This window comes from Hyperoodon ampullatus (assembly GCF_949752795.1).
Source record: "Hyperoodon ampullatus genome assembly, chromosome: 3".
In the NCBI taxonomy this organism is placed as follows: Eukaryota; Metazoa; Chordata; class Mammalia; order Artiodactyla; family Ziphiidae; genus Hyperoodon; species Hyperoodon ampullatus.
Window position 1 is genome coordinate 125,468,843 of NC_136916.1, and position 15,173 is coordinate 125,484,015.

The 15,173-nt window shown below is 38.5% G+C and overlaps 1 protein-coding gene across 1 annotated transcript in view; it reads left to right on the top strand.

Annotated features, from left to right (window-relative positions):
* Nucleotides 1–1,224: 1,224 nt before the first annotated feature.
* The window catches only part of PRPF39 (pre-mRNA processing factor 39), a gene marked incomplete at both ends in the record, with an annotated part of 36,959 nt that continues 23,010 nt past the window's right edge, over nucleotides 1,225–15,173 (top strand). Inside the window, one exon of the mRNA XM_079700680.1 lies at nucleotides 1,225–1,332. The remainder of the gene's footprint in view (nucleotides 1,333–15,173) is intronic.

Consider the following 15,173-nt stretch of genomic DNA (forward strand, 5'->3'; position numbering starts at 1 on the left):
GAATAAAGCTGAAGAAGCAGGTAGAGTTTTAGAAAATGGCTCTTAGAGGAGATGAGAATCTCAAAGATAATCCTATTTACTGATGAAGAATTTGAGATTACTTTAGGAAAGTTTGAAAAGGATCAGGAGAGGAGTGAAAGCTGTGGCACTCAGAGCCACTGAATGACAGTGTTTGTGGCAAAGTCTGCATGCCTTCCCAATGTATCAGAGACCCTTAACTGCTCCTTCCCATAGTGAACATAAACGTCACTGGTTACAACAGTAAAAAGCATGGCTGCACTGTCACAGAATTCAAAAAAGTTAGCTTGAAGAGTAGAAGAGGCAATGCAAAGGGAAAGCTGCAATTAGATGGAGTTTGATGTAAGTGAAAGATAAGACTGGTTTTGATATTTGGAAGCAAAGGAGCTGTTGAGGGGATTTATGATTAACAGGGTAATAGACAGAAAACATCATCTTGCAGAGAAATATTTCTGGAAGCAGACAGATTCCAGAGGAGGAAATTGCAGCCCAGTTGTGATACTGTTGAATCTTGAACAAGCGATTGCCTGGTAAATGGTCGGTGAATTCAGGAACCTCGAAATATAAACAGGAGAGAGGCCAGATTCGAAAAAAAATTTTTTTATTTTTTAAACTGAGGATGGGAGTACAGCTGAAGAGTACTGCTAAGATTGTCAAAATAATGCAGCCTTCATTTGTCCAGGGAATAATTTTACATATCCCTTTAATAATCAGTTCCTCAAGCCCCTAACTCCACTATTGTTTCACCTTCAGGGAACCTGGGTGGACCCAGAGTCCAAACCATCGTGAGATTTAGGAGTTTAAGTCTGAATTTCTGACCATTTTGAGGAAGAGGCGTGAAGCCTAGGCAGTTGTTTGCCCAAAAATAGTAACAGTATTTTTCTTTGACTGGGCGGGGCGCTGTCTGTGTTTAAAATCAGGGGTGTGGAAGGCCCTGAACACTCTCCTTCGGCTCTGCAAGTCCCCGTTGAGGAGGAAAAACTGGATTGGAGCAGCGACCCCGCCCTCCGTGTCGGCGGGGCGGGGCGGGGACGGGGCTGGGCTGGGCGAGGCAGGGCGGGGCTGGGCGAGGCGTGGCCGGGCAGGACCGGCCCCCGCCGGATCCCGCGGAGGGCGAGGCCTGCGCGCTGCGCAACCACGTGACTTCCTTGCCTCCGGGGACACCGACGCATGCGTGTCGCACTCTCGACGAGGCGGCCGTGGCGCTGGTGGCGTCTGCTCCGGTGTCTGTGGGGACAGAGACGGTGGAAGTGCCCTCTTCGGCTCGGTTGGCCCAGACTGCGGCTCATGGCATTGAGTGGCATCCATCGTCAGGTCAGCTGGGGCGGGCGCCTTGGAATTGGCCGGAGGGGGTGGTACGCGGAGCAGCAAGGCGCCTGCCTTGTTTCAGGCCGCGCTAGGGCTGCGGCCTCCCTCTCCCGCCCTGTTTGAGGCCTGCCTTGGCCTCGGGACCCAGCTGTCCATCCCTTCTCCTTCCCACCTGTTGGGTGGAGCGGTGCGAGGTTTCTTTTCTTAGACCACACGTTTCTCTGCCGGTGCTTTAAGGACGGGAGGGGAAATGTGGGCCTCCACCTTGATTTAGGAAGAGATTTGGGGGTAAGTCTAAAGCCCATGCTTTCCCGAGAGTTCGGAATCACTCTGGCTGGGACGGCTGGAAGTGGAAGGGACCCAGAGGATTGGGAGAATATAATACAAATTGTGTTAAACTTTTAGGCGCCTTGTGGGCGTGTTTCGCGTTCTGACCAAAGCCACACTCTGGGACCCTGAGTCACAGCACCCCAAAGATCAGCTAAAGCTTTTGGCAGGATAGAGTATAAGCAGAAAAACCAAACATGAAAGAATAATGTTTACCTTTTGTAGCCAGAGACCAACACTGATGTTTTTCTCGTTCCAAAAATCACATCTTTAAGTTAATTAGTAGTACTGCTCTTAATGTATTATTAAGTACCATATTATGTACTATATTTATGCCATCTAAAATTTTAGTTTAATATTCATGTTGCCTTTTCTTTGAGGACATCAGGTTATTTGGCAACTGATCCTTGTTCAGAAATACATAACACTTTTCTTTTTACAGTTTTAAAGGTTGAAACCTAAGAAAGCAAGTTTCATACAGGGAAATATGAAACTCGTGTTGGAACTTAAGTGTTTTTGGCTTTGAGAGCTTAAGTGGATTGAAAAAAAAACAAGCAACTACTGTCAGGTGTCCCTCCCAACCCCCCCTTTATAACCTCATTCTAAAATTGCAGAAGTTGGAATTTTCCACTCTTCAGCCTCTGGTAGGGATAAAGTGAATGAAAGGAGTTGTACTAAAGAAAACGTTTTTAAGATTGTGAACTCTGGAATAATTAGGGGTGATCAAAGATGGCTAATTAGTAGGTGATGAGAGATATTTGAGAACTGAAAAGCAGAATTTTTTTAGTGTCAGAATATTTGGTAGTCTTTTTACTTGCTTGTAGTTGAATACGGGAAAGATAAAAAGTGTGTGTGGCTTTTTTTCAAGAGAAAGATTAGCAGATACAAATTACTATGTATAAAATAGATAAACAAGGTCCTACTGTATAGCGCAGGGAACTGCATTCAATATTTTGTAATAACCTAAAAAAAAGGAGAGAAAGAACAGAACTTTCTGTGGTATGCTAACAAATAATTCTGCATAAAACTTAGGATTTTAATTTTTTTTTTGAAAAGTAGCCAAAGGGGGAAGAAAGTAGTTCCAGCCAAATGGTGGTTTGTTTTTTTTTTCCAAAGACCAAAGATGATAGAAACATTTATGTAAATAAAGTCCAATTTCTGGAACATAGTAAGTGCTTAATACGTGGAAACTTTAAAAAGGTCAATCTGTGAACATTCTGCTCAGCCTCTGAAAACAATTTCCAAAGCCACTGGTTATGATAGCCTCTTTTCTTCTAAACACTTTGAGTCTTCACATTGGCTTATGTGTGGATGAGGTACAGAGTGACTTCTGGATTGCAGAGCTAGTTGATTTGCAATACTTAAACTCCTGACTTTCAGTCCTTAGTGATGACTTCAGATTTTTATGTGTTACCCTCTTTATGAAAAGAATAATCAGTGGTATGATTTTGAGTACCTCTGTCAGCATAAATGCCTATAGAGAGAGAAAAAAGAAGGTAATAGATCAGACTTTTCATTTTTGAGTATGGGTTATTTAAGTCATCCTCCAAAAGAGCTTTTAAATTTTAAGATGGCATGCTGAATTGTTGGTCAGATGTATGTCATAACTGAACTAAAACTTGAACTGTATGAACTGATGTAGAACTGTATTTTTTCATGTACTGCATATTCACTTTTAATATATCGTGTTTTCTTTTATACTTGTGGACTTTATGCCTCTCATGGTTTTATATAAGAAAGTACAGAGTAGTAAAAGGGCATCGAGTGGCTTGGTGAGTTGAGAAAAGGAGGAAACTTTTGTTATTCTGAGAGAATAGCATGAGCCCAGGCTCAGGCATGAGAATGTGTTGTCCTCTGTAAATGACAGTAAGGAATACTGTAGGATTAATACGTTTGAAAAGTTAAATTGGGACCAGATATATCATTCAAGTCTTTCAACAAATATTTATGTGCTGTTTTATACTAGTCACTGTTTTAGGTTCTAGGGACATAGTAGTGAACAAAACCAAGGGCCCTGTTCTCACTGAATTTAATATTCTAATAATATTAATTTATCTGTAGCAATAGTGTAGCAATGTTTTTCAGATTTTTTGACTGCAACCCATAATAGGATGTACATGTAACATTTCAATCCAATAATCCAATAGTTGAATTCTATGTGTATTTCAACAGTATGCCCTTAACATGTTCATTGTACTCTGATGTATTTTTTCTACTCTGTATTTTTCCTTTAAAAAAAAAAAAAGCTGGTTTGAAGCATTCTGAATAATGTTTGAAAAACATTATTCAAGAGGGGAGCGAATAATTATTTATATTGTAACAGTAGCAGTGTAAAAGAAGAGGATAGTTAATCTTTATAGCAAGGTATGTGTGATTATTTGTGGATGAGGTTTAGAGAGGTTAAGTAACTTGCTCAAAGTTCCCTAATGAGAAACTGGGCCAGATCTTTAATTCAGTTCTATCAGGCTCTAAAGCCCAAGCACTTTATTATACAACTTTCCAATTGATTATGAAAGTAGTAAACTAGGTTTAGGACTCTGGGTGGAGGGTAAGGCCTGTGATGTTTTTTGTTTATCATACAATGAATTAAGTGCGTACTAGGCCTGCGTGTGTACTGTATCTCTGCGTATTTGTAGACCTGGTTCTTACTCTCGGAATTTGAGACAAAGGAAGATAGACATTGAATGAGTATCACAAATGTGATGTGTGCTATGGGGAAAAAGGATGCTATGGAAGCATCATTGGGGGAACCTAACTAATTTGGAGGGTATGGGAATACTTTTCTGGAAGGGATGTTTAAATGTGCCCAGATTAATGAATGGGCTTCAGTTAGGTTGAAGGCTCTGAGTGGGAGTGTGGGGGTTGGGTACAGGGGTGGGAGAGCATTCCAGGTAGAAGAAAGTGCATACACTAAGGCTTTGAAGCTGAAATGAGCTGAACTGGAAAACACAACAAAACTAGGTGACTGTGATATGTCAGTAAAGGGCAAGAAGAGAGAGCCTTTCAGGGAAGAAGTCATCATTACTGTTGGATGCTGTGAAGAGTAGATCAGAAAGATGAATCAGAACATGTCCAGTTGGATTTATAAATAAGGAGATTGTGATCTTGGGGGAATTTCAGAGTAGTAATAAAGAAGAATCCAAATTTACAAGTAAATGGAGGGTGTAGAAGTAGACAACTTCATTGTCTTCCCGATGTACTTGGAACAAAATCCAAATCCTTAACATAGCTTATGATTGCCCTTTGCTTATTTTTAAGCTAAATTATAGTATGTATATTATAAATTGTTATATAAAAGATGAGAGATTTTTTACATGTTTGAAGGCTAATGGAAGTAATCTAATATACTGAGAGAAACTGATAAGGAGAGAGTGAAGATAATTTAAGAAGCAACATTCTTGAGAAGATGGGTGGGAGAAGTGATCCAAGTCATGAGTTCAGGGTTTGACCTTTCATAGCAGCAGAGGTACTTCATCCATTGTGACCAAGGTAAGGAGGAGGACAAATAATATAGCTCTTATAAGAGTGCTATAATAGAGGTGCAGAATAAATACTTAGAGAGCAAAAGACAAATAATGGTTATGTATTTCAACTTTTATAGGAGTGCTATAATAGGGGTACAGAACAAATACTTTGAGAGCAAAAGGGAGGGAAGATTATACAAGAGGTGAGGGAAAACTCTTAGAGGAAAACATAGGCAGAACAACACTTTTCAGGATGAATTGCAGCAATATCTTTTTGGATCCACCTCCTAAAATAAGGAAAATAAAAACAAAAATAAACAATTCGGACCTAATTAAACTTAAAAGCTTTTGCACAGCAAAGGAAACCATAAATAAAACGCAAAGACAGCCCACAGAATGGGAGAAAATATTTGCAAACAATGTGACCAACAAGGTATTAATCTCCAAAATATACAAACAGCTCATGCAGCTCAATATTAGAAAAACAAGCAACCCAGTCAGAAAATGGGCAGAAGATCTTTTCTCCAAAGAAGACATACAGGTGGCCAAAAAGCACATGAAAAGATGCTCAACATTGCTAATTATTAGAGAAATGCAAATCAAAACTACAGTGAGGTATCACCTCAACACTGGTCAGAATGGCCATCATCAAAAAGTCTACAGACAATAAATGCTGGAGAGGGTGTGGAGAAAAGGGAACTGTCCTACACTGTTGGTGGGAATGTAAATTGGCACAGCCACTATGGAGAGCAGTATGGAGGTGCCTTAAAAAACTACAAATAGGGGCTTCCCTGGTGGTGCAGTGGTTGAGAGTCCGCCTGCCGATGCAGGGGATGCGGGTTCGTGCCCTGGTCCGGGAAGATCCCACATGCCGCAGAGTGGCTGGGCCCGTGAGCCATGGCCGCTGAGCCTGCGTGTCCAGGGCCTGTGCTCCGCAATGGGAGAGACCACAACAGTGAGAGGCCCGCATACAGCAAAAAAAACAAAAACAGAACAACAAAAAAAACTGCAAATAGAGCTGCCATATGATCCAGCAAATGCACTCCTGGGCATGTATCTGGAGAAAACCATAATTTGAAAAGATACATGCACCCCAGTGTTCATTGCAGCACTATTTACAATAGCCAACACATGGAGGTAACCTAAATGTCCATGGACAGAGGAATGGTTAAAGAACATGTGGTACATATCAGTGGAATGTTACTCAGCCATAAAAAAGAATGAAATAATGCCATTTGCAGCAACATGCCTAGACCCAGAGATTATCATACTAAATGAAGTCAGACAGAAAGACAAATATCATATGATATGTCTTATATATGGAATCTAAAAAGTGATACAAATGAACTTATTTACAAAGCAGAAATAGACTCACAGACATAGAAAACAAACTTTCAGTTACCAAAGGGGAAAGGGAGGGGAAGGGATAAATTAGAAGGTTGGGGTTAACATATACACACTACATATGTAAAATAGATAATCAACAGGACCTACTGTACAGCACAGGGAAACTACTCAATACTTTGTGATAACCTATATGGGAAAAAAATCTGAAAAAGAATAGATATATGTATATATAACTAAATCATTTTGCTGTACATCTGAAACTAACATACATGTTGTAAATCAACTATACTCCAATATAAAATAGAAATTAAAAAGAATAATAGAAGAGGTGAGGGGATTGGGAGACTGGTAACAATAGATTTACTTCTTGGAGGTATAAAGAATTTTAAGAAGGAAATAGGGCACTAATGGAGATCTATGAGGATAAAGCCTGACCCACCGTTGGTTGTGGCAGCTAGGTCAATATGAGAAATTAGTATTTTCATTGGAGTGATATGGGCTGGACTACATAGTGTACCAACACATGGTTATTTTCTTAGGAAAAATACTGCAATAGAACATGTTTGTTCATGATTAATTCTTTCATATGGCCTTTAAAAATTATTTCTAATGATAGAAATGTTACTTATTCTTACATATTTCTCTTTTAGCCAATAACTTTGTAAGTCTAATACTTCTAATAATTTGCCTGTAGATTCATCATTATTTCTTAAGGAGAAAATTCTAGAATATTTTCTTTTAAACATAGGTCAAAGCTATGCTTAATTTTAAGGTTTATGCTACATACTGCATTTTGAGAATATAACCCAAAGGAAATTGCTTTTTACAAATAGGCATTTACATGAGGGAGTTTACTGTGATATACTTAGTAAAGCCAAATCTTAGAAAGAACTCAAGTCAAACTGAGGAATATTTAAGCAAATCCAACCATACTGCCCTTACTTATCTCAGAACTTGCTCTTTCTGCTGCCTGTAATTTTCTTTCTCCAGACAGCTGCATGACTGGCTTTCTTACTACCTCATCCTCTCTTTTATTTTGTTCTTAGCACTTGGTACCACATACATATTAGAAATGTAGTTAGATAAAAAAAAGTCTCTATCTCCCCACTGGAATGTCAGCTCCTTGAGAGCAGGGACTTTGTTTCGTTTACAGCTAAATTTCCAGTGCTTAGAATAGTAGTGTCTGACACACAGAATTAGCTCATTAAATATCTGTTGAATGAATATTATTACACTCGGAAATGATATTGGTTAGAGATTTTTAAAAATACTAAATAAAAGGGGTTCAGCATAGAGTAATTTGTATACCTAAATTCAGTAAAATAAATGAAAAATATAAATCAGATAAAGTAAAAAAGAAATAAAATAGTATAAACCCAAAAGGACAAAGAACAGAAGAGGAGGTATCAACAGATGAGAATTCAACGTTTTGGAAGAAAGCAGATGGACCAGTTTTAACTGATTAACGTAGGTTTTCACTTTTTTGCGTTCAGCTCTGTGCCTGCAGAGAGGGAAGTTAATAAGAAACAAGATGGATATTCCCACAAAATCCCAGAAAGGCTCAGGAATTTCAGGTTCCAAGGGCCTCTGAAGATGGGAGTGCTGAATGCAACTAAAAATTGTAAGATTTGTTAAAAATCTAGAGTAGTTTAGACCCTAGATTTTCCTTCTCCATCTAGTATAGCCAGCAAAAAACTGAATGTTTGTTATTTGAAGAGGGCGAAAGCAGAGAAGTTATTTAGCACAGCTGTTGGGAGGTGGAGCAGGGGTGAAGGATCTTAGCGAAAATGGGAAGTTGAATGAAAGTTTATATATTGAATGGTGAAATCACCAGCCCTGTTTGTCTTCTTTGCTCCCCGAATGCTTGTTGCCTTACTTAAGTTGAAACATTCTTCTTTGGGAAAACTTAACCCAAGGGAAATAATGTAGAGCGCTGACATTTAGTGGGTTACCCCCTCAAAGAATGCCATCATGGACATTCCCAGTCATTAGGACTCTGCACTTTCACTGCTAAGGTCATGGGTTTCATTCCTGGTCGGGGAGCTGAGATCCCACAAGCTGCATGACGTGGCCAAAAAAAAAAAAAAAAAAAAAAAAAAGAATGTCATCCTGCACTGAGGCCCACCAGTTGCCAAGCTTTATCCAGCCTCTAATTTGTTTTGTAATGCCTCACACTTATTCTTGAACAGAAGTTTGAAGATCACTGTACTTGAGAGACCAAAATAATCAAAAGACACTCAGAAGAGACAGATAGTGCTGAGAACAGAAGAAAATTTAAAGTAAATTATAGAGAGATAGCAGGAGATACGGCAGTGAAAAAGGAATATTGATTACTCAGAGAATAAAAAATGGAAGTTAAAAATTTGACTCACATTAAAAATCCAGTAAAAGGGTTATGGCAGAGTAGAATGAATCAAAGGGATAGAAGAAAAATGTGGGGAAAGGTAAGAAAAGTAGAGGATCAATCCGGGAGGTCCAACACCTGAGCAGTGTGAATCCAACAAAGAGAAAATCAATAGGAAGCAATTATCAAATAAATAATAGATACAGAACATAAGAACTGAATGATATAAATAGATTACAATAGGCCTTCCAAATGAATGCCTTGCAGAATGAATGGAAAAGACTCACCTTAGGGCACATCATTATGCAATTTCAGAACACCTGGGATAAACAGAAACTAAAAGCTGTGGAGGAAAAAAGATTACATATCGAGGATAAGAAGTAAAAAGACATCAGATGTTCTCAACAGCAACGTCAGATGCTAGGAAACAATGAATAAATTCCTTCAAAACTTTTAAGAAAAATTATTTTCATTCTAGAATTTTATACTCACAATCTGGCATTCAGTTATGAGGATTTTAGAATTGGAAAGTCTTACTTTTTTTCACCCTACATACCCTTTTTCAGAGTTACAGAAATGATTCTTTACAAGAGGGAGTAAATCAACAAAGAAAAAGATTTTATTGTAAATGAGATTCAACCAAGGGGACAAGTGAAAGGAATTCCTTGGATCAAAATGAAGAGACAAACCTAGACAGGACAAGCCAGTCTAAATTGTTGCAGAAGATTAGATGGTTTCAGAAAGGATGGCTCCGGAAGGGAAAATAGAATTGATAAGTATGAGTGACAGTTGTTTTTGAAGGACCTTTATAAGACCTCAAGGATGTGGGGTCATTTTTCAAAGGCAACAAAACATGTGAAAATGAGGAAATATTTAAAGAAAGAGAAGCAAGGAAATGTAATTATAGTTTACAAGATAGCTTGAAAAAAATGTTTACATGGTCATAATAATGTAAACTTGAATATTGATTTAAGCCCAACCTGATAGAACTGTATTGGGAGCACATGAGAGGAAAGCTGTGCATGTGTGTTTGGTATAATAACTAAACCCGTATCTTCTCTAATAGCAAAAAAGATCTAAAATGGAAAAGTCAAGAAATAAAATAATGCCTTCAGATAAACGCTGTGTTGATTACCAATTTTTTGAAGTTAAAGTCAACAGAGTTTTTTCTTCCTCTTCTTAAAACCTCTACAAAACAAATTTTAAATGCATTGTAAAGTTCACTTTTATTTTCATTATTAATTTTAAAGTATAACACCTTAAGTTTGGATAACAATTTCCAGGGAATTAATTGTTTGCAGTGGTATCTTCATTTATGTGAATTTATAGTTTTTAAGACTTTCACATGCTTTTATCTCATCCGAAGTTTTCAACAGCCCTGTGAAGCAGATAATACAAGTATTACTAGTCTTATTTGGAAGTGAGAAAAGTAAGACTGACCTAGAATCTCATGCTATTAAGGGAGAGAAGTAGGACTCACCCTCCTCTACCCCTTTGTTCTTTATAATATTTACCACACTATACTTTGTCTTCTTATGGTGAAAGAAAGATCTGGAAATTCTAATTCCTAGTCTCTCGTATTTTGTCTTTTCTAATTTAGTTATAGCTTAGCTGTCTTCTTCCTTTAAAAAAAAAAAGCTTTATTGTGGTAAAAACACATAAAATTTACCTTAATCTTTTTTTTTTTTGCCATGCTGCACAGCATGTAGGATCTTAGTCCCCCCCCACCAGGGATCAAACCCACGCCCCCTCCAGTGGAAATGCAGCGTCTTAACCACTGGACCGCCAGGGGAGTCCCTTCTTAACCTTTTTTTTTTTTTTTTTTTTTTTTTTGCGGTACGCGGGCCTCTCACTGTTGTGGCCTCTCCCGTTGTGGAGCACAGGCTCCGGACGCGCAGGCTCAGCGGCCATGGCTCACGGGCCCAGCCGCTCTGCGGCATGTGGGATCTTCCCGGACCGGGGCACGAACCCGTGTCCCCTGCATCGGCAGGCGGACTCTCAACCACTGCACCACCAGGGAAGCCCTCTTCTTAACCATTTTTAAGTGTACAGTTCCGTAGTGTTGTGTATATTAACGTGTTTTAACAGATTTCCAGAACTTTTTCATCTTACAAATATGAAACTATACCCATTAAAACAACAACTCCTCTTTTCCCCCTCTCTCTAGTCCCTCATAACCACCATTTAGCTTTCTCTTTCTATGAATTGGGCAACTCTAGATATAAGTAGAATCATGTAGTACTTGTCTTTTTGCGACTGGCTTATTTCACTTAGCATAATGTCCTCAAGTTTCATCCATGTAGTGTATGACAGGATTTCCTTCATTTTAAAGACTGATGATATTCCATTGTTTGTATATATCACATTTTATTTACTTCATCTGTTGGTGGACATTTGGGTTGCTCCTTTGGTTGTTGTGGATAGTGCGTCTATGAACATGGGTATACAGATAGCTCTTTGAAACCTGGCTTTCAGTTAGTTTGGATAGATACTCAAGTGGGATTTTTGTTTTTGTTTTTGATATTTATTTATTTTGGCTGTGCTGGGTTTTAGTTGCAGCACGTGGGATCTTCATGGCTGTGTGTGGGATCTTCATTGAGGCTTGCGGGATCTTTTAGTTGTGACATGCAGGATGTAGTTCCCTGACCAGGGATTGAACCTGGGCCCCCTGCATTGGGAGCATGGAGTCTTAACCACTGGACCACCAGGGAAGTCCCTGGGATTTTTGGATTATATGGTAGTTCTATTTTTAATACTTTGAGGAAACTCCATTTGGTTTTCTGTGCCATTTTACAATCCCACAGTTAGTGCACAAAGGTTCCAATTTCACCTCATCCTTGACAAAACTTGTTATTTTCTGTTTTTTTTTTGATAGTAGCTATCCTAATTGGTATTGACGTGATGTCTCATTGTGAATTTGATTTGTATTTCTGTGATAATTAGTGATGTTGAGCATCTTTTCATGTGCTTGTTGGCCATTTGTTTATCATCTTTGGAGAAATGTCTAAGTCATTTTTTTATTTTTTAATTGAGTGTTGTTCAGTTATGGGAGTTCTTTATGTATTCTGTATATTAACTACTAATCAGACATAAGATTTGCAAATATTTCCTCTTCTTCTGCTATTTGCCTTTTAACTGTGTTGATTGTGTCCTTTGATGCATGAAAGTTTTAGTTTGATGTAGCCCCATTTGTCTACTTTTGCTTTTTTTGCCTGTGCTTTTGGTATCATAGCCAAGAAATCATTGCCAAGTCCAATATCATGAAGCTTTTCCCGTATGTTTTCTTCTAGGAGTTTTATAGTTTTAGGTTTTACATTTAGGTTTTTAATCCATTTTGGGTTAACTTTTGTGTATGCTGTAAGATAAGGATTCAGCTTCATTCTTTTGCATGTGAATATCCAGTTTTCCTAGCACCATTTGTTAAAGAGACTGTCCTTTCCCCATTGAGTGATCTTGGGACCCTTGTCCAACATTTATTTCTGGGCTTTCTGTTCTATTCTATTGGTCTGTTTGTCTTTATGCCAATACCACACTGTTGTCTTCTTCCTTTTGATAGTCGTTTTTTACCCCTTTGCCATTTTATGTTGCTAGTTGGAAGTTATTGGTGGTTGTTAAGAATAAACTGGTACTAGTAATTGCCACATTATGAAGTATATGTTAGAATAACTTATTAAAAAATAACTTTAGTGTATTTTTCTTTTGGCCGTGTGATTTTTTGAAGTAACCAGAAAAATGATCTCCCTAAGGGTAAGGCTGGCGTTCTTAACTCTTTTTTTTTTTTTGAGGTATGCGGGCCTCTCTCACTGTTGTGGCCTCTCCTGTCGTGGAGCACAGGCTCTGGACGTGCAGGCTCAGCAGCCATGGCTCACGGGCCCAGCCGCTCCGTGGCATGTGGGATCTTCCCGGACCGGGGCACGAACCCGTGCCCCCTGCATCGGCAGGCGGACTCTCAACCACTGTGCCACCAAGGAAGCCCCTTAACTCTTATTTTAACACTGTAATTGCAGGGTGTGGACTAATTGATCATTTCTGAAGATGCAGGGGTGTGGTAAATTTGCTGATTCCAGAAGAAACCCTTATGTCCCACTTAAGTATGCAGTTAGCATAGAACAGGTAGTAAATGAATCAGAATGTATCAACTAACAACTTTCCGTTTGTTTTTTTGACAGTATGCTTTGAAATAAAAAGATACAAAATAATGACTAATTTGTATCTGGAAAATTAGTCTTCAAATGTGTCATTTCTTTAAAGGAGGGGGCAAAAGAGACCAAAATAAGTTGAAAAGCTTCTGCGCCTTTTCCTAGGGTCTCAACTGGTAAATCCGGAAAAGTTTATGACAATAATTAGTCATTCAAGTAGGAGGGAACTATTTTTTCTGGTAGTCTAATATTGATACTTTGGGATTGTCCTTTATCGTGTACCAACTGGATTTGGTTGTATTATTTCTTCTCAGATTCCTCTTGCTCTCCATGCTGCTTACTTTCATTTCACTTCCCCAATGCAGACCCTCTTCATTCTGGTCAGTCTTATTTCCTTCTTGTCTTGGAACCAGTCCTAATTTCCGTCTTCTTGTCTACTGTTAATAAGAAGGGTTGTTCTGTCAAGTCAAGTGGGCTATTCGCTATTTTGGAATAATTTATCATTATTTCGCTATTGTTCCAAAATCTATAGTTTTTCAAAGTGAAGACCAAATTCTGTATTTCATGAAGGTTTGCTAGATGCCTATAATTTTCAGTTGATTTTTCTAAACTTTGACTTTGTTTCATTTGAAATTTTGTCTGTCTCTCATTGTTTTGCATGGTTTTTTTTATCGCTTTCCAACTACTAATAGTTAATAAGCCTTAGAGTGAGGACCTTATCTTATACCTATGTATTCTCTACAAGGAATGTAGTATAGTGCTGGATATGCATCAAGTATTGAAAACTTTTTTTTGTCCCCACCTGACCTTCCCCCACTTTCCTTCTTCTCCTTTCCCTCTTCTTCTTCTCCTTTTTAAAAAATATTCCCTAGATTTATCTGATTATAACTAATTCTTCCAGTGGCATTCAGCCTCAAAGTTCACTTGATTTAACATTTTAAATTTATCCTTTCTTGGGAAAAAATTTGCTGCATACTGCATTATGAAATAATGGACATATTTTAAAATCCGGATATCAAATCTACATGACAATTTAAAAGATGCCTTCCATACACACAGAAAAAACCTAAAACTAGTAAGAAGACAAACTCAAAAATGTTTTACAATGTGTGTCATTTTCTAGTTTACATAGAGCTTTTGCAAACCATTCATAAAAAATGCAGTAGAAAATATAGACAGGGCTTCCCTGGTGGCGCAGTGGTTAAGAATCTGCCTGCCAATGCAGGGGACACGGGTTCAAGCCCAGGTCCAGGAAGATCCCACATGCCACAGAGCAACTAAGCCCGTGCACCACAACTACTGAGCCTGCGCTCTAGAGCCCACGAGCTACAACTACTGAAGCCTGCATGCCTAGAGCCCATGATCCGCCCCAAGAAAAGCCACCGCACTGAGAAGCCCGCGCACCACAATGAAGAGTAGCCCCCACTCGCTGCAACTAGAGAAAGCCCACGTGCAGCAACAAAGACCCAACTCATCCAAAAATAAATAAATAAATAAATAAACAAACAAGTAAATAAATTTAAAAAATATATAGAGACAAAGGATGTGAAATAGTATTTAAGGGGAATAAAGGAAATAGAAATTCAACATCCTTGTAGTTAAAGAAATGCAAATCAAAATGAGGTACTACTCTCTTTTTTCCTTTTTTTTAATCAGATGAGCAAAAATTGTTTCATGATACCTAGCGCTGACAAGAGGAGATGGAAGAATGGACTTTCTCATGTCCATGTCTCATTAGTGGGTTAGTTAGGAATGCATTTTTCTGCAAGTAATAGAAAAACTCATCTATTGATACTAGTTTAAGCAAATAGGGACTTATTTTCTTACACAGTATGAAGCTGGCATTGTGTTATTAGCAGCTTGATGTCGGGGCTGGCATTTCTTAATTTTCCTGGCCAGTTCTTTTGACTGCTTTGTGAATACAAGTTTCACATGTGTTCACATTCGAAGTAAGAAGAAAGTGGTAGAGCCTACACTATTTGTTGACTGTCCCTTTTATCAGAAAAGCAAAATTGTTCCCAGAGCTCTGCAGCAGACGTGCTTTTCAGACTCATAATCCTTACCTGGGGTTAGGTATATTGCTGCTCTGAACCAAAACAGTGTTTTATTAGGAAGATGGTGAGAGAAGATGGTGAGAGGGAATGTTGGATAGTCAACTAAAAGTGTCTTGTCAAATGGCTGGTACAACTTTTCTAAAGATAAGTTGTCAGCGTATTCCCAAATTTA